Source organism: Balaenoptera physalus (assembly GCF_965194825.1).
Source record: "Balaenoptera physalus genome assembly, chromosome: 9".
Lineage (NCBI taxonomy): Eukaryota > Metazoa > Chordata > Mammalia > Artiodactyla > Balaenopteridae > Balaenoptera > Balaenoptera physalus.
The window spans coordinates 93,307,502-93,330,740 of NC_138888.1; the positions used below are offsets into that span (position 1 = coordinate 93,307,502).

The 23,239-nt window shown below is 41.7% G+C and overlaps 1 long non-coding RNA gene across 4 annotated transcripts; it reads right to left on the minus strand.

Annotated features, from left to right (window-relative positions):
* Nucleotides 1-6,777: 6,777 nt before the first annotated feature.
* On the minus strand, nucleotides 6,778-22,512 carry LOC309667341. 4 transcript variants are annotated; one of them, XR_014267721.1, is made up of 4 exons: nucleotides 21,864-22,512; nucleotides 21,631-21,756; nucleotides 17,210-17,251; nucleotides 6,778-16,987 (listed from the first exon to the last, which is right to left on the minus strand). It is a non-coding gene; the product is annotated as an uncharacterized lncRNA (long non-coding RNA). The 4 variants fall into 4 exon arrangements; XR_014267723.1 differs by having other exon boundaries at nucleotides 6,778-15,494; nucleotides 16,756-16,987; nucleotides 21,631-22,512; XR_014267722.1 differs by having other exon boundaries at nucleotides 21,646-22,512.
* Between the last annotated feature and the right edge of the window lie 727 nt (nucleotides 22,513-23,239).

Below are 23,239 nucleotides of genomic sequence, written 5' to 3' on the forward strand. Positions count from 1 at the left end.
GGTACCATTTTGCACTCCGACCTGCAACGAATGAGAGTTCCTGCAGCTCCACACCCTTGTCAGCCTTTGGTGCTGTGTTTTGGAGTCTGGCCATTCTAATAGGTGTGTAGTGTTATTTCATTGTTGTTTTCATTTGCAGCTTCCTAATGACATATGATGTGGGAGCCTCTTTTCATATCCTTATTTGCTAGCTGTCTATCTTGTTTGGCGAAGTGTCTGTTCAAGTCTTTTTCCAGTTTTAAATTTGGATTGTTTATTTTTCTTACTGTTAAGCTTTAAGAGTGCTTTGTATATTTTAGATAGCAGTCCTTTGTCAGATATGTCCTTTGCAAATATTTTCTCTTAGTCCATGGCTTGTCTTCTGCTGTCTTGAAGAATCATTATTTTTTATTAAGTTATCATTCTCAGGGCAAGCAAACTAGAGCAAACATATTCTAGATTTGTTTCATTCTTGCTGGTTAGACAGAAATTATGATTTTATAAATATATTATGTCATCACAATCATAGACTATCATGAAGGCAACACCACTTGCTTCTTGGAATAATCAGTCACAGACATTTACCACTTATATTTCTCATGAATACAAGTAGTTTAATTTAGATATTGTTAAATGAATCATCTTTTTTTTTTTTTTTTTTTGCTATCATTGTGCTGTAGCCCGGGCAGGCAAAGGGGAAGAAGGAATTCTTTTTTTCCAATAAGAATTTGAAGTGGCTTAGTTCATCCCATATTTTATTTTTGTACTTAAAATTCATGTTAGTTTGCCCACTTCTCTATCACAATCGAGTAGTTCAGGTTTTAGTGAGAATTCAATGAGATACTGCTTGAAAAGCATTTAGCCTAGGGCCTGGCATATACTAAATGTTCAATAAATAGTCAATGTTATCACAGGGTTTCCATAATATTGTTGCCAGTGTAGTAATGATAGAATCTTACTATTACTGTCATATAGTTGTAATATTACATAATAATTTTCTTGACTAATAACTTGTCTCATTTTGATTTTTACTTATCAACAATTTTGGGAAGCAGTGCTCACCTGCTATGGACTTCACAGCACCACGTGGCCAGCTCAGTTTAGGAAAGGGATTAACTTCATTATACACTAGGCTGGGAGCCTATTTCAGGCAGTAGCATCAGGAACAATTAATACACATATTATATGCAACTAGAAGAAAGGTCTGATTTTCCTATTCATGGAATTAGAAGAAGTGGGTCACCGTGACCTAATGGGACTTCTTACCACTGTGGGTGTAGAATAGTAATTATTTTCTGGTGAGTTGAAAGCGTCAAGAGTGACATGGAGAAGAGTAAAAAAATAAGACAGATATGAAGGTTATTTAATGTTTTTCTCATAGATTTACTAAATATTCAGTATGAATTAATACATTGCTTTAATCTTGGTCTGAAACTTTTATTTAAATATAAATAAATCTTGATATGTAAGTTTTATACATATATATGTATCATTGTGGTGTACGTTCCTCTTAAGATACTTCAACATGGCTATAGAATTGTATCAATCCCACCACCCGCAATTAACCGTCTTTCAAAGACAATTTTGAACATCTTTGGTGATGATTAAAATCACAATAATTTATAAAGTTTGTAAAGGTTGAGATAAAGGTGAAAATTTCAACAATTTCTGCAACCTTTACCCTTTTGTATTCAGATTTTAAGTCAGAGGTTTCCTAATTGTAACCGTAATTTATATAAACTCATGGGAGTTCCCTTGTATGTTATTTGTCATTTTTCCCTTGTTGATTTTAATAATTTTTCTTTGTCTTTAATTTCTGTCAATTCAATTACTATGTGTCTTGGTGTGTTTCTCCTTGGGTTTATCCTGTCTGGAACTCTTTGCACTTCCTGGACCTCTTTGCGCTTCCTGGACTTGGGTAGCTATTTCTTTTCCCATTTTAGGGACGTTTTCGATTATAATCTCTTCAAATATTTTCTCGGGTCCTTTCTCTCTCTCTTCTCCTTCTGGGACCCCTATAACACGAATGTTGGTGCATTTAATATTGTCCCAGAGGTCTCTTAGGCTGTCTTCATTTCTTTTCATTCTTTTTTCTTTATTCTTTTCTGTGGCCGTGAATTCCACCATTCTGTCTTCTAGGTCACTTATCCGTTCTTCTGCCTCAGTTATTCTGCTATTGATTCCTTCTAGTGTAGGTTTCATTTCAGTTATTGTATTGTTCATGTCTGTTTGTTCTTTAATTCTTCTAGGTCTTTGTTAAACATTTCTTGCATCTTCTCGATCTTTGCCTCCATTCTTATTCCGAGGTCCTGGATCATCTTCACTATCATTATTCTGAATTCTTTTTCTGGAAGGTTGCCTATCTCCACTTCATTTAGTTGTTTTTCTGGGGTTTTATCTTGTTCCTTCATCTGGCACATAGCCCCCTCTGCCTTTTCATCTTGTCTATCTTTCTGTGAATGTGGTTTTCCTTCCACAGGCTGCAGGATTGTAGTTCTTCTTGCTTCTGCTGTCTGCCCTCTGGTGGGTGAGGCTATCTAAGAGGCTTGTGCCAGCTTCCTGATGGGAAGGACTGTTGGTGGGTAGAGTTGGGTGTTGCTCTGGTTGGCAGAGCTCAGTAAAACTTTAATCCACTTGTCTGCTGATGGGTGGGGCTGAGTTCCCTCCCTGTTGGTTGTTTGGCCTAAAGCAACCCAGCACTGGAGCCTCCCGTCTCTTTGGTGGGGCTAATGGTGGACTTTGGAGTACTTCCCAGAACTTCCCAGAACTTCTGCTGTCAGTGTCCTTGTCCTCATGGTGAGCCACAGCCACCCTCCGCCTCTGCAGGAGACCCTCCAACACTAGCAGGAAGGTCTGGTTCAGTCTCCCCTGGGGTCACTGCTCCTTCCCCTTGGTCCTGATGTGCACAGTACTTTGTGTGTGCCCTCCAGGAGTGGAGTCTCTGTTTCCCCCAGTCCTGTCGAAGTCCTGCAATCAAATCCCGCTAGCCTTCAAAGTCTGATTCTGTGGGAATTCCACCTCTTGTTGTCAGACCCCCAGGTGGGGAAGCCTGACATGGGGCTCAGAACCTTCACTCCAGTGGGTGGACTTCTGTGGTATAAGTGTTCTCCAGTCTGTGAGTCACCCCCCCAGCAGTTATGGGATTTGATTTTATTGTGATTGTGCCCTTCCTACCGTCTCATTGTGGCTTCTCCTTTGTCTTTGGATGTGGGGTATCTTTTTTGGTGAGTTCCAGTGTCTTCCTGTCGATGATTGTTCAGCAGTTAGTTGTGATTCCGGTGCTCTCACAAGATGGAGTGAGTCATGTCCTTCTACTCCGCCATCTTGAACCAATCTCTGTATATTTTATACATCTTTATTGAAGTTTTCGTTGTGTTCATGCATTCTTTCCCTGAGCTTGGTGAGCATCTTTATAATTATTAATTTGAACTCTTTATCCAGAAGATTACTTATCTCCATGTTATTACAGTCTTTTTCTGAGGTTTTTGTCTTGTTCTTTTGTTTGGAACATATTCCTCAGTCTCCATATTTTGCCTGACTCTCTGAGTTTGTCTTTTATGTATCAGGTGAAATGCCTACCTCTCCCAGTCTTGAAGCAGTAGTCTTTTGTAAGAGATGGTTCATGGGGCCCAGAGGTGCAATCCCCCCTGTCAACCAGAGTCAGGAACTCAAGGGGCATCCCCTGTGTGGGCTGCACATGCCCTCATCTGCAGCACAGGTGGGTGAGCTGTGGCCAGGCACAGAGTGGGTGGATCATACCCACTGGAGCTAGCAGATTAGAAGGAAAGTGTCAAAATGATGCCTGCCAGCACCAGCATTAGCAAGGTAGAATGAGATCACAAAACTGGTTCCCCCCAGCCCCTCCATCCCTGGAGAGAGCCTCAGCAGATTCCTGCCTCTCCAGCAGATGTTTTAAGATTAGCAAGTGGGTCTTCTTCATTTGTGGTCTGGGTGCTTTTCAGCCTGTTGTTTTGCACTGGGTCTCGGGGTGAGTGAGTCTGCATCTGAGTCCTTTAAAAGCAGGTTTTCCATTCCTTACAGTTCTGTGGTTCTTCTGAAAGTAATCCCATTGGTTTTCAAAGCCAGGCATTTTGGGGGCTTGTCTTTCCAGTGAGCTAACCAAGGGTTGGGGTGCCTGATGTGGGGCACAAACCCCTCACTCCTCAGGGAAAAGTTCCATATTTTTGAGATTCCTTTTAATTGTGGGTCACCTTGCCTGGGTGAGGTTTCTGGAGAGAGTGTGTCCCCTCTTATCCTACCAGTCTAGCTGTGGCCCTTTAATCGTTTGTTGTGGAGGTGCTGTTCATCTAGTTTTCAGATCTTCTTCAGAGGAAATTCTTCCATATGTAGCTGTAGATTTGTTGTGTCTGTGGGAGAAGGTGAGTTCAGGGTCTTCCTGTGCTGCCATCTTGATCTGCCTCTCCTAGAAACTCTTGATACAATGTAAATGGAACATACCACTTCTCCATAAACCAATTGACCAATTCATTGACTGAAACATATGCTCATGGAAACATGAATCTGGGAGGATGTTTAATTTAAAAATCACCTTATTTTGACCATGTATTAAAAAATAATCAGGATACAAACTAGAAAACTCTGAGTAAGTTCTTACAGCCAGCTAGAGCCTGCACTAGAACTCACGTTTCCTCTTTCCTAGTCTGTAACTGTCATCTTTAACACCAAAAGACATCAGTATATGTGAAAGAGGTAGATAAAATAATAAGCTCAAAGAACTAGGTAATTTGCCAGCTAGTTTCATATCTACTGGAAATGATATGAAACATTTAATATAAGAACACGGTACAATTGAAAAGAATATTTAAAACAAATATTCTTTTAACATAAGAACACAGTAGTGGTTTAATATAAGAACACGGTACAATAGAAAAGAATATTTAAAACAAGCACAGTGGGTTTTTACTATGAGTTACACATTTCTAGAGTTAATGTTGCAGAAATAAGATTGCTGATATGGTGCTGGAGAGTGCACTAAATTTTCATTAGTTCCTTTAACACATAGTTGTGGTAAAATGGCCAAATGCCAACATACCACTACAAGAGGGTACATAATAAATGCTCAAGAACATTAAGGAAAAATTCAAACATGTTAAAAATAAGATCTAGTTGAGACCAAGTTGAACCAAGTCATGCTGTAATTATTAATTTATGCAAGAGTAACTAACTAGGTGTTTACTATCCATAAAGGACGACGACAGAGTTTGCCTTGCTAAGCAAGTTTGGATTCATTGCTACGAGTTTCAATTGATACTGTGAGAATGCTCCTTGGGCGTAGTGATATTACACAATGCACTAAACATCTGTATCAGTAGTCTCCTAGTTATTGTTGGGTTGTGTTTCAAAAATGTGTTGGTCATTCATTTATTTGGTCCTCTAGCTGAAACAATGTCATACATAGATATTAAACTTCAGGCCTAATACCAGGGCCTATTGAATTTAAAGTTCATCTGAAATTAAAAGTTGTATTTGAAACTTAACCACCAAGAAAATCAGCAGCATTTATCTGGGAAACGGAGGTGCCTGTTCCACAGCTAACAACCCCACCACGATGGAAACAGGAACCCACAGAGGTTTAAACCATCGCTGGCAGGTCTAACAGCTTAGAGCAGGTCAAGGTCTGGGTATAAGGGGCAGTAAGGCAGGGAGGAAATAGACCAATGGGAAATAAACACCTCACTGGGTAATAAGCCTCTTATAAGATTGCAAGTTCTTTGAGGGCTGAGACTGTACCTTACTTGTCTTTGTTTTTGTTGTTGTTGTTGTTGTTGTTGTTTTATTAATTAATTTATTTTTGGCCGCATTGGGTCCTCATTGCTGTGCGCGGGCTTTCTCTAGTTGTGGTGAGCAGGGGCTACTCTTCGTCGCAGTGCACGGGCTTCTCACTGCGGTGGCTTCTCTTGTTGCGGAGCACGGGCTCTAGGCACGCGGGCTTCAGTAGTTGTGGCACCTGGGCTCAGTAGTTGTGGCTTGCAGGCTCTAGATTGCAGGCTCAGTAGTTGTGGCTCGCGGGTTCTAGAGCGCAGGCTCAGTAGTTGTGGCTTGCGGGCTCTAGAGTGCAGGCTCAGTAGTTGTGGCGCACGGGCTTATTTGCTCCGCGGCATCTTACTTTGAAAAGATGTTTGAAGCCTTAGGGTTTGGCAAAAGCAACTGTTTAAAAATGGCTGCTGTGATTTGTCTAATAATGGCTAAAGTCATTAATATACAATTCAGCCCAGTAGTAAACTGAGAGCTTGCACTGCATCCATGGACCAAAAGAAAAATAGGTGTCCCATTTTCAGAAAGCTTCAGATCTTGGAAATAAAATCAACAGTCCCTGAAACATAATGATTATTATTGCTACTATTATTAACTGCTATTAAATATTAACTACTATTATTACTTCTATTGATTGAATACCTATTATGGCCTTCTCAACATTGCCTCATTACTCTGTTTATGCCAGCAATTTCAAATTATCCACATAAGTTATCAGCATTTTATTTTATAAATATTCTCAATTAAAGGAAAATTTCTTTCAGATCAATAAACATTTATTGTGCATTTCCTTGGTATCAGATGCTATCCTAGGGAACTGGTATGTTCAGCCAGTGAAACTCAAAACTACTGATTCAGGAAGGAGCATGTTTGGCTGCAAGTAAGAAAAAACAGAATTAATAGTTTAATAGCTTAATTTTTTTTCTTACAAAATCAGAAGTCTGGAAGCTGAGAGTACAGATTTGGTGCAGTAGCCATTTCTTAACAGGTTGAAGAATGTAATTCATGTCATTCATCAAATAATTTTTATCTTTTTTCTCTACTGATCTCAAATTTATTTAAAATTTTGATATTTTGTTCATCATGTAGTTTTTGCACTAATTCTGATTTTTAAAAATGTTGCATTAAAATGTTAATTTTGATTACTTTTTTTTTTTTTAGTATCCTCTTAAATTTTGTGCCTGAAGCAAAGACCTCACTTGCCTTCCCCTAGTTCTGGCCCTGCCTATCAATTACTATAACAATTCTTGTTAAACACATGTACATTCATTATTTTTGAATCTACCCCTTGAGGTTTTTTTTTTTTTTTTTAATGTTCTGAAGCGTCAGAACAAAGGAAGATATTTCAGAAACAAAAAACAAACAATTTGGAGTTTGTGTTTTCAACTATTGGAAATGGGAGTAGGACCGTAAAATGTAGCTGCATGAAATAGGACCTCTTTATTAAGGACATGACTCTTGGCCCTGGCTTCACCCTTTAGAAGCTGTGAACCAACGTGCAAGTCAGAAATCCTCTACTGGCCTCAGTTTCTTCAGCCCTAAAATGAAGTTATTAAAATCTGCCTTGCCTGTCCCTCAGAGATCTAATGAGAGCAAGAGTGCGAAAAAAAAAGTTTTTAAATGGAAAAGGGCAAAAGACATTTGTAAACTGTAAAGTACCCATTGAAGAAGTGAGCTGGGGACAGAGTGAAATGAACAACTAAAGAATCAGAGTCACAGCATTTTGGCTATAATCCAGGCCAGCCCTCTCATTCTGATGGTGGGGAAAGTGAGGTCGGCTTGCGCACACCTGAGGCCCTACCTCAGGCCGGTAAACAGTGGCAGAGGTGGGGCAGGACACAGGTCTGCTGAGACTGAGCTAGGTCCTGGGCTCTGTCTTTTTTTTTCTTTTTTTATACAGTTTTTAAAAGATACACTCCACTTACAGTTATTACAAAATACTGGCTCTATTCCCTGGGTTGTACAATACCTCCTTGTAGTCTATCTTACACCCAATACTTTGTACCTCCCCCTCCCTACCCCTACATTGCTGGTCTCTTCCTCTTCCTCTAATTATGATCTCGGAGATATCAGATTCAGGGTAGAATCAGGACAGGTCCTTCTAGAAAAGGAGAGACAGATTCATGTCCTTAATGAAAGAGGAAAAATGAAAGGTGCACAGGGAGAGAGAAGAGATGGGAGACTGAGAGGTCTTGTGTCTGAGGTGTGGATAATTTCACCCGGCACTAGCAAAACTGGCGTTTCCAGGCTCCCATTATGAGGCGTGGCCACGCAGACAAATTACAATGACTTCGACTGACCAGGTTTTTCAATTCTGGTTGGTTTTGCCTGTGGTACATAGACACTGGCTTAACAGAGAGGCAAAGGTGAAAACAGGGAAACCATGATGTAAGAATTAGTGATTTATGTTATGAGTAAACTATCTTTGAAAACGATATTTACATTAAAACGATATGGCTGTTGTATAACAATTTACTTTAGAAACTAAAGAAAAGCACCTGAAAAAAGGATTTTTTTGGTAATAAACTAAATTCCTTCTCTAAATGTCTTCATTCTCATGAAATTAAAACTTTTGCTAAGCTCCACCCAATTCCTTATTGCTATACGTGACTCCTCAGCCTAATTATTAGCTTTTACCTAGTACAACGTGTGCTCTAATGACAAGTGAGAGAGTTTTTATGGACATTAGTCTTAAATGGAAAAAAATTATGAAAAGTAAGAGTAAGAGGACTGAAATTTGGCTTAATAATCATGTTAAGATTATTAATATGATAAGAGATAATAATCTCACGGCACACAAAGAAATAGTTCAAAAATTAAAGGTAAATGGCATCTTTTATCTATTGTGAGCAATGATTTTTAAGGGAATAAAATTATCTGCATCGTCCCTAAGTCATTCCTAAAGTCTCATTGATCCTTGAGTATTTATAACACACTGAGAAGCACACCAACTCTTTTCTGGTTTGTGTAAATACTTAGCCTGTTTCTGCTGGACTCCACCCAAAAGACAAATTAAATTCCACTGACCTGTTCGAAATAATTATTCTAAGCCTCTAGCAAAATTACTACATCACTTTAGCAATGTCAGATTTCCTAAAGCCTGGCTACTCCTCATGAAAATATTAGGAATCCTACCTGAATTGTTTTGTCACAGATTGAGTAGCAACTACGCTTCATTCCTGAAAAAAGATGGGTCTATCCCATTTGAAGGGAAGTGTTAGGATCTACACTCCTGCCTTGAATGACTCATGTTCTCTCCATAGTTTAAAAGAAGAGATGGTGTGTATTTTGCAGTCTTGAGATGGGCATTTTTAAAGGTTGTAGTACTGTAGGAAACATAACACAAGACTATTTTTAAAAATTTTATTGCAGTATAGTTGATTTACAATGTTGTGTTAGTTTCAGGTGTACAACAAAGTGATTCAGTTATATATATATATATGTACATATATATATATTCTTTTTAAGATTCTTTTCCATGATGGGTTATTACAAGATATTGAGTATAGTTCCCTGTGCTTTACAGTAGGTCCTTGTTGGTTATCTATTTTATATATAGTAGTGTGTATATGTTCATTCCAAGCTCCTAATTTATCCCCTGCACATAAGACTACTTTAATAGCATCTGCTTTCTGAGAAGGTGGGCTCACGTGGCTGCTATGGTCCTATAGAACATATGGGTAGGTGGTCCCCAGTGTCATGGACAATGTTTTCTCTTCCACAGAACTTGGGAATCTAATGCAAGAAAATTGTCACTCTGTGGAAGAAACATTTAAGCCATAATACAATGTCGTTCATGATAGTAATCTTCAGATGCCAGAATGAGGAAGAGAAGAGGAAAGGAAGATCACATAAGCTAGGTGCAATTGGGAGATAATCGCTGGAGATTCTGTCCTTTGCCTGGTTACCTGGTTCAATGCTAGGTTTAAATTCTGTTTAAAATTGTTTGTTTTCTCCATTCATATGAGACAGGAAGGATAAGATGTTATCCCTTAGAAGGAATATGGAATCATATCTCCTATGACCACCACCTCCACCTTTCCCATTCCTGCACCTAACAATCAAACCCCACACACCTGTTGATTATATAAAGAAAACATTGGCCCCATGAATGGAAAACCAACTTGGATAGGTATTAGACGAAGCTGAGTTGTAAAGGCAAGAATAGGTCAGAGCAGTAGTTCTAAAACTTTACCAGGTATAACCATGACCTGGAGAGATTGTTGAACACAGATGCTGGGCTCTACCTCCAGAGACTGTTGATTCAGTAGGTCTGGGCAGGGCCCAGGAATTTGCACGTTTGAGAAGATTCCAGGTGATGTTGATGCTTCAGTCAGTAACTACACTTTAAGTAGTAGGTGTTTAGACAGGCACCCCTAAGACCGGGGGACTTTACTACAGCTTACACAAATTTGGCCATTTCCATTATTATTTTCCCTTGCCATCATTCCATGATTACCTTTCAAATCTTTTAGGGGGAACCAGTTCTGATTAAGGGAATCAGGTACCCAGTAAGGAGCTCAGTGCTGCTATTGAGGATGTAGATCAAAAGAAGGACAAATGTCACTAGGCCAGGTCGAGTCTGACTAGGTATCCAGCGCAAGAGAGTTAAAGGGAAGCTAATTTAATTACTGCGAGTTTATAATGTTCAGTGCCAGGTACTACAAGTCCCTCTTATTAGCTCTTTTTTCCCCCCTGTTTTGTTATATTTGTTTTATTTTTTTAGATTTCACGTGTAAGTGATAACACACAGTATCTGTCATTCTCTGTCTGACTTATTTTGCTAAGCATAGTACCCTCCAGGTCCATCCATGGTATTGCAAATGGCAAATTTTTAATTCTCTTTTTTATGGCTGAGTAGTATTCCATTGTATATATATACCACATCTTCTTTAGTCATTCATCTGTCGAAGGACACTTAGGTTGCTTCCATATCTTGGCTGTTGTAAACAATGCTGCAATGAACATTAGGGTTCGTGTATCTTTTCAAATTAGTGTTTTCACGTTCTTTGCATATATACCCAGGCATGGAATTGCTGGATCATACAGTAGTTCTACTTTTAGTTTTTTGGGGAACCTCCATACTGTTTTCCACAGTGGCTGCACCAATTTACATTCCCACCAACAGTGCACAAGAGTTCCTGTTTCTCCACATCCTTGCCAACATTATCAGTTACAGACTTTTTGCTGACGGCCATTCTGACAGGTGTGAGGTGATATCTCATTGTGGTTTTGATTTGCATTTTTCTGATGATTAGTGATGTTCAGCACCTTTTCATGTGCCTGTTGGCCATGTGTATGTCTTCTTTGGAAAAATGTCTATTCATGTCTTCTGCCCATTTTTTAATTGGGTTGTTTGTTTTTTTTGGTATTGAGGACGTTGTAGCAGTGCACTCCCCTGGGGTCCCCAGAGCTGTGTGCTCTAGGGGTGCCCCCTATGGGGACTGCAGTCTGGTAGGCGTGGCTCTCCCCCAGTCCGGTGGTTGACTGAGGAACCCCAGGGGGCCCCAGGGCTAGCGCTGGCTCACGGTTGGGCAGAGCCAGTTTCTGGGGTGGTTGGTTGCAGAGCCGGGGTTCCCGAATCTAGTTTCAACCTGCTGGTGAGGGGGGTCGGTTCCTGACATGGGTGGCTGTGGGTTCTGAGGTGTCTTATGCTGGTACTGGCCCACTGGTGAGTGGGGCTGGATCCCAGGGTAGTTGATTGAAGGGACCAAGATATCTCAGAGTTGGTATTGGCCTGCTGGTGGGCAGAACTGATGTCCAGGGGGTCTCAAGGCTAGTGCCTGCTCACTGGTGGGCAGAACCAGGTGCAAAAGTCTCTGGCTGCAGGGCCCTGGGAGGGGTCCCAAAGCTGGCGTTGGCCCATGGGTAGGTGGGGCTGGATCCTGGAGCTGCTGGCTGAGGAGTCCAAGGTGTCTCAGAGCTGGTATTGGCCTGCTGGAGGGTGGGGCTGCAGCCCAAGGTATTTGCATGATGGAGGGTGTGGTCATGGCCCCGGGGTCCTGGGGCTAGTACTCTGGGCTGGGTCCTGGGCCCCCTGGTGGGCAAGGCTATGTGCCAGGGCGGCTATGAGTTCCCCAGGTCTTAAGGCAGCAGGCCTGCTGGTGGGTAGGCCAATGACCCTACCGAGCTAGTTGCTTCGCCTGAGGCATCCCAGGACTGGTGCCAACAGGCTGGTGGGTGGAGCCAGGTTCTGGTACTAATAAGCTAGAGGGAGGATTCCAAAACGGCACTTGCCAGCACCAGCATTCACGCGGGAGAATAAGCTCCCCCAGATGGCGTCCACCAGTGTGTATGTCCCCAGGGTGAGCTCTAGTTGCCTCCTGCCTCCTTGGGAAACTCTCCAAAATCAGCTGGTAGATCTGAGCCAGGCTCCTATTAAACACTGCTTCTGCCCTGCATCCCAGAGCGTTTGCCCGTTAAGAGTGGAGTCTCTATTTCCCATAGGCCTCTGGGTCTCCCCACTGGCCTTCAAAGCCAGATGCCCTGCGGGCTCATCTTCCTGGCACAGGACCTTTGGGCTGGGGAGCCTGATGTGGGACTCAGACCCCTCGCTCCTTGGGGAGAACCTCTGCAATTGTAGTTATTCTCTGGCTTGTGGGTCACCCACTCGGGGGTATGGGTCTTGACTATACCATAAAGGGCTCTGTCTGTTTGTTTTTGCTTGTTTGTTTTTGTTTTCTCTCTTCCTTTTCTTCAGCTTTGCCTGAAATCTCATATTTGAGAGAGACGTATACAGACTTAGCTATGACCAGACAGCTAATTTAAGGAACCCCTTGGAAATATCGACCTGGTACCTTGCTTAGAATGTTCCAGCAAAGTAGTCTTAAAAAAAAAAAATCTTATATGAGCTTATATGGTTATTCACTATTCTCATTGCACTTATGTAAATAATCAGACCAACTTTAATATGAATAAATTAGTTTTACTGTGATTATCTTTTGTTAAAAAAAATAAGGTAATTGCAGAGAGAAAAATTAGGTTTGCATCTTTGTCTATATTAGATTTTAATCCTGTCAATTGTCTTTGAGGTTTTGTTATATACCTGTAACTGGACTGAGTCTTGAACTCTTCTAGTTTCCTTCTAGTTTATAACTCTCCAAACCAGCATTTCTAATTTTCTCCCATCCTTCTGATTTGGAATCACTAAGAACAAAGACAGCACTTGAATCTCCTTTGGAAGGTACTATACCAGGTCCTCTACACTACCCAGATGGCAGCCAAACTTTGGGGACTTGAGCCTAGGGTATATATCACACAGCTGAAGAAGTCTCCACCTGATATCTGGTCCTGTACACCAGCTGGAGATCTCTAAATCAAATTGACTAGGAAGAGAAGTAGCCAACATTGAGGCAGACATCTTCCTCCGAAGATGCTGGATCAAGATCTCATACTTTAACTAAACTTAAAACTCTCTCTTCTTCTCTTTCTTTCCTTTACTCTGGAATTGGCCTGGAAATGCCATCATTTGTATCTCCCAGGCCATTGCTAAGGGGGATAACCTTTCAGACTGTTGGAATTGTCAACAAAAACCCTTATCTGTTTACGATGCTAGACACCCCTGACCCATTTCCCTGTCTCTGGTTAATGATCCCAACTTGGGGAATGTTGCATCCAGACTCTATACCAAAAAAAGAGACACAAAACAAGGGTAACCAGAATAAAACCACGTGTGTGGTCTACCGACACTTAACATTTTACTGGCATCCATGCTTGTCATCCTTTCAGTCCTGAGCCACACATTCAAACAGGAATTATCAGGAGGCATTTATAGTTCAGGATTTTCTTCCTTTGGTAGGGCCCTACTTCCCTGGCCAACACCACCTGCTGCACTTGGATTTATTCTTCCCGGGAATTTGAAACTCAGTTACTCAAGATCACTGAGCAAGCCACTTGGTTTAAAAAGGTGACTCCTTCAACAGGGTCTTCCTTTGACTTATTTGATTTTGATTGGTTTGGATCTTGGGGACCGTGGCTCCAAAAAGTCCTCCAGTCGTCGGGAATTACCCTGCTTATAACAGTCGTAGTAGTCTCCCTAATGTGCTGTATTCTCACACTTTAAGTGCATGTTCACAGCCAATAACCACCAAGAAAATGATCTCCCTAAGACTGGAATATCAGAAAAGGAATGAAAAGAATGCCCGACTTAAAAATTGTGAACCTGAAGTCATGGCCTGTGACTATCATGGAAATTAAGCAAAAAAAAGTCATGACCTGTGAATACAACACAAAAGATCAACAAAGACTTTAAGAACTTCAGAGCAGTAGCTGAGTGCTAATGCCTTAAATTTTGATCACAGCTCTCAGTTGAGCTGAGTCTGATCAAAGGGGGAATTGTTAAAAAAGAGACAACACGCCCCAAATAGAGTCACTTGTCCTCAGCCTACATTACCAAACTGAGACTTAATACCTAATCTAATCGAAGTTTCAACCTTCCCCAAGAATGTAATCACTAGTCAGTCTGGAATTTCCTGGTCAGCACTAGTGAGAAAATCCACCTGATAGACCTCTTTTGTCCCCTAAAGTAAGGTGACCTTGCCTGAAAAGATCCACTCTTTCCTTGGTCTTCCCCTCTTTCTGCACAGAAATTTTATCCATTTGTCCCGCTCCTTTCTCTTTGCTAGATGGGATGCTGCCTGATTCATGAATTGTTGAAAAAAGCCCAGTAGATCTTTACATTTACTCAGTTGAATTTTGTGTTTTAACAACATCCATGAACACACAGGTTGCAGTGATGAACTTGAGTCTCATACTCAAATCTGTCTTAACAGAGCCCATACTTTAACTCCATACTTGTATGCTCTGACTCATTATCAAAATACCTTAAAGACAGATGAATTTGATTAAATGAATAGAAGAAGGTAACAGAAGACACTAGTGTCTCTGTCCACTTACTGATATTTATGGCTGCATTCCCAGCTCCTAGGTCAGTGGCTAGCATGTACAAAGGGCTTAAGAAATCTTTGGGTCTTTTTTTTTTAATAAATTTATTTTATTTATTTTATCTTTGGCTGCGTTGAGTCTTCATTGATGTGCACGGGCTTACCCTAGTTGCGGCGAGCGGGGGCTACTCTTTGTTGCGGTGCGTGGGCTTCTCATTGCGGGGGCTTTTCTTGTTGCGGAACACGGGCTCTAGGTGTGTGGGCCTCAGTAGTTGCGGTGCTTGGGCTCAGTAGTTGTGGCACACGGGCTTAGTTGCTCCGAGGCATGTGGGATCTTCCCAGACCAGGGCTTGAACCTGTGTCCCCTGCATTGGCAGGCGGATTCTTAATCACTGCGCCACCAGAGAAGTCCCAAGAAATCTTTGTTGAACACAAATTGGATTAAATGATAGTGAAGAGTCTTGTAAGGCAAGTACAGAAACAATGGAGCAAGCGAAGAAAAGCATCGAACAACCTAGTCTCTTCACTGCAAGCAGGAGATGAAAAATCACCTCACTCCTTGGAATTTCTGGAGTGATTGTGAGACCTGTTTCGCCAGGTCATAATTTCCCTGTTGGCTTATGAAGTTAGAGAACCAGTCGCCACAGCTCGGGCTGGGCTGTCATCATCGCCAGCCTTTGTTGCCCCTCTGTTGTTACACAACGCCATTGCAGCAGGTGTGAGTCAGGCATACTTACACAATCTTGAGTTTCCTGAAGGAGAAGTGCCATTTTGTTATACGTCAACTCCTCTCCTGCGCAACCAGTAGATTTAATCTTGGGTATTTAAGCAGATGACATGTCAGCAGTATAGACAGAGCTTTTATAAGGAAAGAAAGAAAAAGAAGATGTAAGAATCACTTTCTAGGTAGCTTATTCAATTACAAGAGAGACAAATTGCTAACGTGATAATACCATCTTCAGAGGGAAGTGTATCGGTGTACTAGATGAGTTTCTCACACCAAGATAAGATAATGAAGTATACGTATTGTGGGTGATGACTAAAGAAGGATAGTAATTTTTAAAGAGTATGATGGTGCAAATAGCCAAGGACGAATAGAATTGAAGGGCTCAAGAATTAAATAATGAGGAAAAGCAAAAGCTGGTAAGAGGAAAAGGAATATTTAGTCAAAGGACTTGAAACTATCCTTTTTTGGTTCTATTTTTTAATTTTATTTTTTATTTTGTTTATTTTATTTTTTAATTGAAGCAGAGTTGATTTACAATGTTGTGTTAATTTCTGCTGTACAGCAGTGATTCCGTTTTATATATATATATATTTTGGAGCCAGAATATAGTAATGACTGTTTTAACCAGATTTCCCTTTTAGGGGATTTGTCTTGAAAATTCAAAGCAAGATGATTGCTTTTGCTTGGATTCTGTGCTCTTTGGGTGGATTGAGGAAAACTGATGGAGACTAAAGGTCACCCTTGTCCCCAGTCACCCCTTAGTACTGCCACTGATGGTCGGGGCTACTAGCACGAGACTTCTGTCATTCTAGTCTATACCTGCCTTGCCTTGACCCCGTTAAAGCCAGTGAGCATGCTCTGTGACAGATAATCTTTGGTGTGGAGAAGGTTGTGATAGATACAGGTTCATTCATTCATTCATTCATTCATTCAACAAGTAATCATGGGGCAACTATACTGAAGAAATTGTCCTTCAAGGAACTCAGGGTATAATCGGGGAGTCACCTCTGGATTCTAGAACCCAGGCTCTAGCTCAATTCCACTACCCTAGACATTACACGTGTTTCATGAAACATTACAAGCCATGTCCTGTAAAACCATCTCACATTTATCAATCCTTCAGTGCTGGCCCGACTCCAGCCATCAAGTCACTATGTGAAGAGTGGAACTGAAATTCTAAGGCCTAATTCTACAGTCATCGCTGAGGGTAAGCACTTCTGCCTTCTCTTCTCCTGATACAGCAGTCATTCTCGGAGGGTAAGAGTGGGTTTCTTTATTTTTAATTCAGAGCTGCTAGTGGATTTCAACGTCAGTTCATTTAAACATATTTGTTGAGTGCCAAGCACATTACAGATAAGCGTCTCCCGGAGCTTGCTGTCTAAAAGAACACACCTTGACAAATCACTTGGGGTCAGTGGGGAGAAGGGCTTGGACTTCTCCCCAGCAGGAGATGACAACATCTATCCCACAGTCATCAGTGACGAAGTGAGTGCCGTCCAAGGTTAGATCATCGCCGTTAGCTTAGGCTGTTCCAGGTGGGTACTCTTCCGGGGTACTTTTAACTGAAAGAAGGGAATCTCCATTTCTGCTACTGGGAATAGGGCGATTTTCTTGTGCAAAGGTCCTGGGGGAAAGAGAACTCAGTTTAGCCAGCTATGAGCTCAGCAGGCCCCTTCCCCAGCCCTCGAGGACCACCGTGAGGATGTGGGCTCTGAGATCCTTCCCCAGACCCGCTCCCCGCTCGGCGGGTTTAATGTCCCTGTTGGCCACTAGAGGGCGATCAGCCCCCGGACAGCAGCAGTGTTTGAGGGACCGCTGTGGTCACCTGAGCCCAGGGCCCACTTACCCTGACCCGGCTCAGGAGTCACTCCGGTGTGTTTAGAATGCCCTGGAAACAGAAACCATGAAAACAGTTAAAGATAGGATGGCCAGACAAAATACAGGACCCCAGTTAAATCTGAATTTTAGACAAACAACAAATACGAATATTAAATCATTCCTTGTTTACCTAAAATTCAGATTTAACAGGGTGCCTCATATTTCTCTTTGCTAAATCTGGCAACACTCTCCAAAGATCAAAGGGGCCTGGGAAGAATGAAAGCCTTTCTAGGGGATGTGGAAAAAAAGACTGTTTTTACTACCTTCCTGTTACTTGACTCTAGAACAAAGCTTTGCATCCTTTAGACTAGAAGGCCTTGTTCTCTCTGCTGTTGGCAGAAAAGCAGAGATGCAGCCTGTGGCCGTGGCTAGGAGAAGCATGAGGAGTGGTTCTCTACCCCGGAACACCTTCATTATCTTCTCCAAGGCCAAATGCACCAGTAAAGTCCTTCCTATGTTTAGCGTTTCTCCAAAAGATGTAAATATCTTTTTAGGAGAATGTCTCAGCTCAGGCTGCCATAACAAAATACCACAGACTGAGTGGCTTAAACAACAGACCTGTATTTCTCACAGTTCTGGAGGTTGGAAGTCAGAGATCAGGGTGTCAGCAGGGGTGGGTTCTTGGTGAGGGCTCTCTTCCCAGTTTGCAATGGCCACCTTCTTATTGTGTCCTCACATGAAGGAGAAAGAGCCCTGTTCTCTACGTCCCCTTATAAAGTTGCCAAGCCCATCATGGGGGCTCCCACCTCATGACCTTATCAAAACCTAATCACCTCCCAAAGACCCATTTCCAAATACCATCCTGTTGGGGTTAGGCCTTCAACATATGGAGCTGGGGAGAACACAAACATTTAGTCCATAGCAGAGGAAAAGAATATAAGCTTTGTCAATGGACTTCCCGAAAGAGTGCTTGGCAACCCGTGGGAAATCAGTACCAGACCAGAAAAAGGTATAGATTTAAAAGCCCAGATTGGGAGGCGTCAAGACAAAAATGAGGACCTCAAGAAGAGGGGGGGACCAGTGTTACAATTGCTACATTTCCAGTTGCTCATTTTGTCCAGGGCTGGAGCCCTTTTGGAGGATTTAGCATTTAGGATCTGAATCGGTGGCTCATGGCAAGTTAACAGTGACTTCTGAGGCCCCGAATGCATGGCCATGATTACTGGTCATTGGCGGTAATAGTCTTCTCAGACTGAATAATCTCAATCAATCTCAAGGAGCATTTTCATTTCTCCGGGTAGCTGGAACAGAGTTCTAATGTCCTTTGCGTCCTAATAAAGTTGAAAGTAAACACGAGGGCTTTGTGCTGACCATCAGCCAGCACGTCTCCACAAGCTTTTCGTCTTGCTCGTGTTTCCTCTTCAGAGTCGACAAAGGTACATGGAAGGTCAATATCAAGCAGAGGTCCTAATTGCTGGGAGAGGCTGTGTCTGAGAGGATATTTAAATGACCTTGAATTCACAACACCTTCCTGCAGTCCTAGACGCTGAGGATTTTTCCAAAAAATTTAAGCTGATGACGTTAATACCAAATTAAATCAGCAGGGGGCACAATTTCTTCACAATGTATTTATTAGGCTTGGGGGGTTTTGTTGTTGTTGTTGTTTTATTCGAAAGAAAAACACCTAAGCTGTTTCTTTGTGCTGTTTTGAATTGGCCCTACCCCATGATAAATAATCCAAATCTCAAAATGTCACGCACATATTCATTTTCCACAGAAAAAAGGCAAACTAAGCCCTCTAAAAGGGGTAGGTGAATGTACAGACAGTGCCCTGCTAATGATATTATTTCTGCACCAGTAATTCTTTATTTTAAAAAAATAAACAATCGTTGAGTGGGCATGTTCAGGACTGTACATGCAAAGCCCTGCAGGGGTATCTGTTGCCCATGTTTATTTCAAGCTTCTCCCTAGAAACTCCCAGCCTGATGGTGACCGCCCCTTCTCTGGGCCACTAGAAAATTAGGAGGAAGATTTCAGATGATTGATTTCGTCAAGATTTGGAGCAGTTACTTGCAGGGGCTGTGTTTAGCAGCTGTCTTGCACATTTTGAAACAGTTTGCATATTTGTAATACCTCCAAATCAGATTGACTATATTCTCTTTTTGATGTGCTAAAGAGGAACAGGAATCGATGCACTTGACTCGTAGCTGTGCCCATATGTGTGGCATGCAGTGCCCCGCTGTCAGCTCCTGCACTTGTACTGCACTCAGTGCTATCTTGAATTAATCACCTTGTTTCTCTTGGCGTTAATTTTATTTTCTTCGCAAACAGAAACAGCTTATCCCTATCACACAAGAATATTGGAAAGATTCCCAAAACCGTATCACGAAAGGGTTACTAAGAGCTCTTTAAAATTATTATTAGTAAATGCAGTACTAATAACAGCCCAAACTTGCACAGAACTTACTCTGCTTCAGGCTTGGTTTATTTGCATATTTCAACTCATCAGATTCTTCTTCAGAGAGGTTGAGAAACCTGCCCAGATTCACTGAGGTAGTAAAAGATGCAGCAGAGATACAAAGACACACAATCTGGCTCTAAAACCTACAGGCAAGAGGTAGGATTTTAAAACTTTAATTTTTGGAATAAGTCATAATTCACAGGTTTTAAAAGCAAAAATGGTACACAGTGAGAAGTGTTGCTTCCACGCCATCCGCCCTGTTCTGCCATTTGCTCTCTCCCTTGCAGTACACACATCCAGTATTTTCTGCAGTTACAAACAAAAACAAAGGCAAAATCTTATCCTCCCCTTCGTGAAACAAAAGGCATCAAATTGTGGTCCCTACGCTGAACTTTGCTTTTCGACTGGACCATCTGTCCTGAGACCTTCCCAGAGCACGACAGAGAAGGCAACCTCCTTCACGTTCAGCTGTATAGTATTCCATTGTGAGAACCTACCCTAGTTTATTTAACCATCCTCCCTCCACCTACAGAAGTGGCTTGCTTCTACACTATTAGTCAATTCCACCATACGTGCCTTGTGTGTATCCTTTTGTAACTGTGCAGAGACTTCTGTAAGATGAGTTTCCAGAAGGAGGAGAATTGGTTTAAAGAGGACAGTATTTGAGATATGTATTGCATAGATATCGCCACACAGTTCCCTCCCAAGATGGTACCATTTGCGCTGCCCCCAGAAACCCTGAGATTGCTCGTTTCCCAACGGTCTCACTCACAGGGTATGTTGTTGAACTTTTGGATTTTTACCAATATGATAAGTGAGAACAGCATCTCAGCATAGTTTTAATTAGCATTTTAAAAATTATGGGTAAGTTTGAGCATGTGTTCATTGGCTTAAGGGCCACTTATACTTCTTTTTATGTGATTTGTCTATGTCCTTGCCTGTTTATCTTTTGGCTTGTTGATCTTTTTTAATTTCAATTTCTAGAAGTTTATATACATTAGAAGAAGAAACCATTTTTACATGATAGGAGTTGCAAATATTCTTCTTGTTTTGCATTTGCTTTTTATTTTGATATTGTGAGTGCATTTTTAATTTTTCTGTGCTTGAATTAAGGTATAGGACTTTATCAAAGATAAATACTGTATGATATCACTGATATGTGGAATCTAACATATACAACGGACTAATGAATATAACAAAAAGAAGCAGACTCACAGTTATAGAGAAAAAACTTGTGGTTACCAGTGGGGAGAGGGAAGTGGGGCAACATAGGGGTAAGGGATTAAGAGGTACAAACTGTTATGTATAAAATAAGCTACAAGGATATATAGTACAACACTGGGAATATAGCCAGTATTTTATAATAACTATAAATGGAGTATAACCTTTAAAACTTGTGAATCACTATATCGTACACCTGTAACTTATATAATATTGTACAGCAGCTACACTTCAATTAAAAAAAAGGTAGGGTTTTTATGTTATAAGTTAATAATTATTCAAAGTTAAAATAGATTTATTCAATAAAAATATGTTGAGAGCTTACTGCTGTGCTTCCCACCTTGTGCTAAATGTTTGGGACAAAACTGCTCCCCTGGGAATGTTCCTAATCTGGTGGGTGAGACGGTTGGATAAGTAAATTATTCCAGGGTGCCAGTGGTAAGGGTGACAAGAGAAATATGAAAAGGGGCTATAAAATTACAGATGGTTTGACTAACTTTGAGAAATTTGTGAAAGATTTCATAAAGAAAGTTATTTTTAAGCAGGGTCTTGAGGGATGTGTAGGAGTTTGACAAATGAAAGGGAAGGTAAGGGTAGGTTAAGTTCTCATAGCTTATCTCCTGAGGGATTAGGTCCATTGGTAGCATTTGAACAACTCTCTCCCCTCCAGACAAGATAGTTTGATTTTTCTTGTATCAATTTGCCAAAACACAGGTAATAATCCCAACTATCTCTTAACTAAATAAGAAGGGATATAGTACTCTTACCTGAAGGAAACTTACTATGTTTAGAATTCTGCAAAGGTGAGTAAGCTTGTGGTGGCTTCAGACTCTCGATGTCCACCTAATGTCACTCTCTTCTAACCATTTGATGTGAAATCTGGTATTTCAGCTCTAGAATGAAGAAAAGAAAAAAGGCCTGAAAAGGCATTTAGGGCTGGTGTGTCTATAGTCTTTGATCATGGCAACTCTAATAGCTTTTTCTTTTAGGTGAGTCTCACAGTTTCTGCAGAACTGGAAATTGTCTTCACAAGGCCCCCAATCACCTCTTCACTGGCCAGTTCAAGTATGAGCTAAAGTTGAATCACAGGCAGGGAGAGAGAGTGGACTCAGATGCTGACTGGTCTTCAGGAGTGGGGAAAGCTGGGACTCACCACGTTGATTCAAGTGGCAACACGGTTGTTGCCTACCCAACCTATTCTCCCCTCTGTCTCACCAATGGAGCTCCTTTCTGGTTCAGAGAGGCAAGGAGACCCGCTCAGCAGTATGCTCTGACTAGTCTGGTCTAGTCTAAGCCAATCATGCCAATCTAGTTTCTCTCTTTCAAAACTGGATCTCTGGCCTCCATTGAAGTTCAGGGTGGTGTGACCCTGTTAGGGCCAATAATGCACAAGGGGAAGTCTGCTGGCAGGTTTCTGGGAAAGCTATTGCTTCCTAAAAAAAAAAAAGACAAGATAGCTGGTGCCTGCCTTCACTGCTTCATCCTGCCTTGAATGCAGATGTGATGCCTGCCACTGCAGCAGCCATCTTGTGATCAAGAAACTTGCAGAATTTTTGCAGGGACGTCAGCCCTGACATCATGTTGCTGACTGAACATAGCAGTTGCCTATGTCTAGATTTCTTAGCATGTGAGGAAAATAAACATCCTCCCTCTCTGTTGATCAGGTTAAGTTCTCATAGCTTATCTCCTGAGGGATCAGAAAACCTGTTGATCAGGTTTTCTACCAAGCGGTCAAGCAGCAGTGTGGTGGCCACTTAGAATGTGATGAGGTTGGCTTGCCACACTTTGAAGGAGACATCTAGCCCAGGTGGACTTAGATAATCTAAGATCAGCGTGTGTCAGCTACCTGTGTCCCAGTCCCACAGGACTACACCAAACCGAAAGGGCCCAGCGATGATGGGGACACGAGCAGTGGGACATTCTGTTCCTGAGGACCACAGCCAAGCAGTTTTAGAGTCTGCATCTGTTTCTGAAGACAGGGGACAGGTGAAAAGTCCCGTGCCTCCCGGGAACCAGGGGGACAGATGAGAAACTGCCTGTGGCATCTCCCACAGGTAGGGCAGTGGATGGAAAACAGCTTGGTGACATTTCCTCTCAAAACTGCCTCTCTTGCTGAGTTCCTAAGAGGATGACAGACGTTCACCAAGACAAGTCAGGCTGCGGCTGGGCCTTGCCTCCGAGGCCTGTGTGAGGACCTGGCGTGCGGGAACCACGGCAGAGCTGGCCTCCTACAAACCGCAGATAAAAGCCCTTCTGATTGAGAGAGTTTTCAACCCAGGGTAGCACGGGAAGAAGCACTTAAGCTTGTTAAAGGACACGTGTTTTTCAGAGGAATAATATGTTCTGTTTAGAGTTTTATATTTTTTTGTTTTTTGT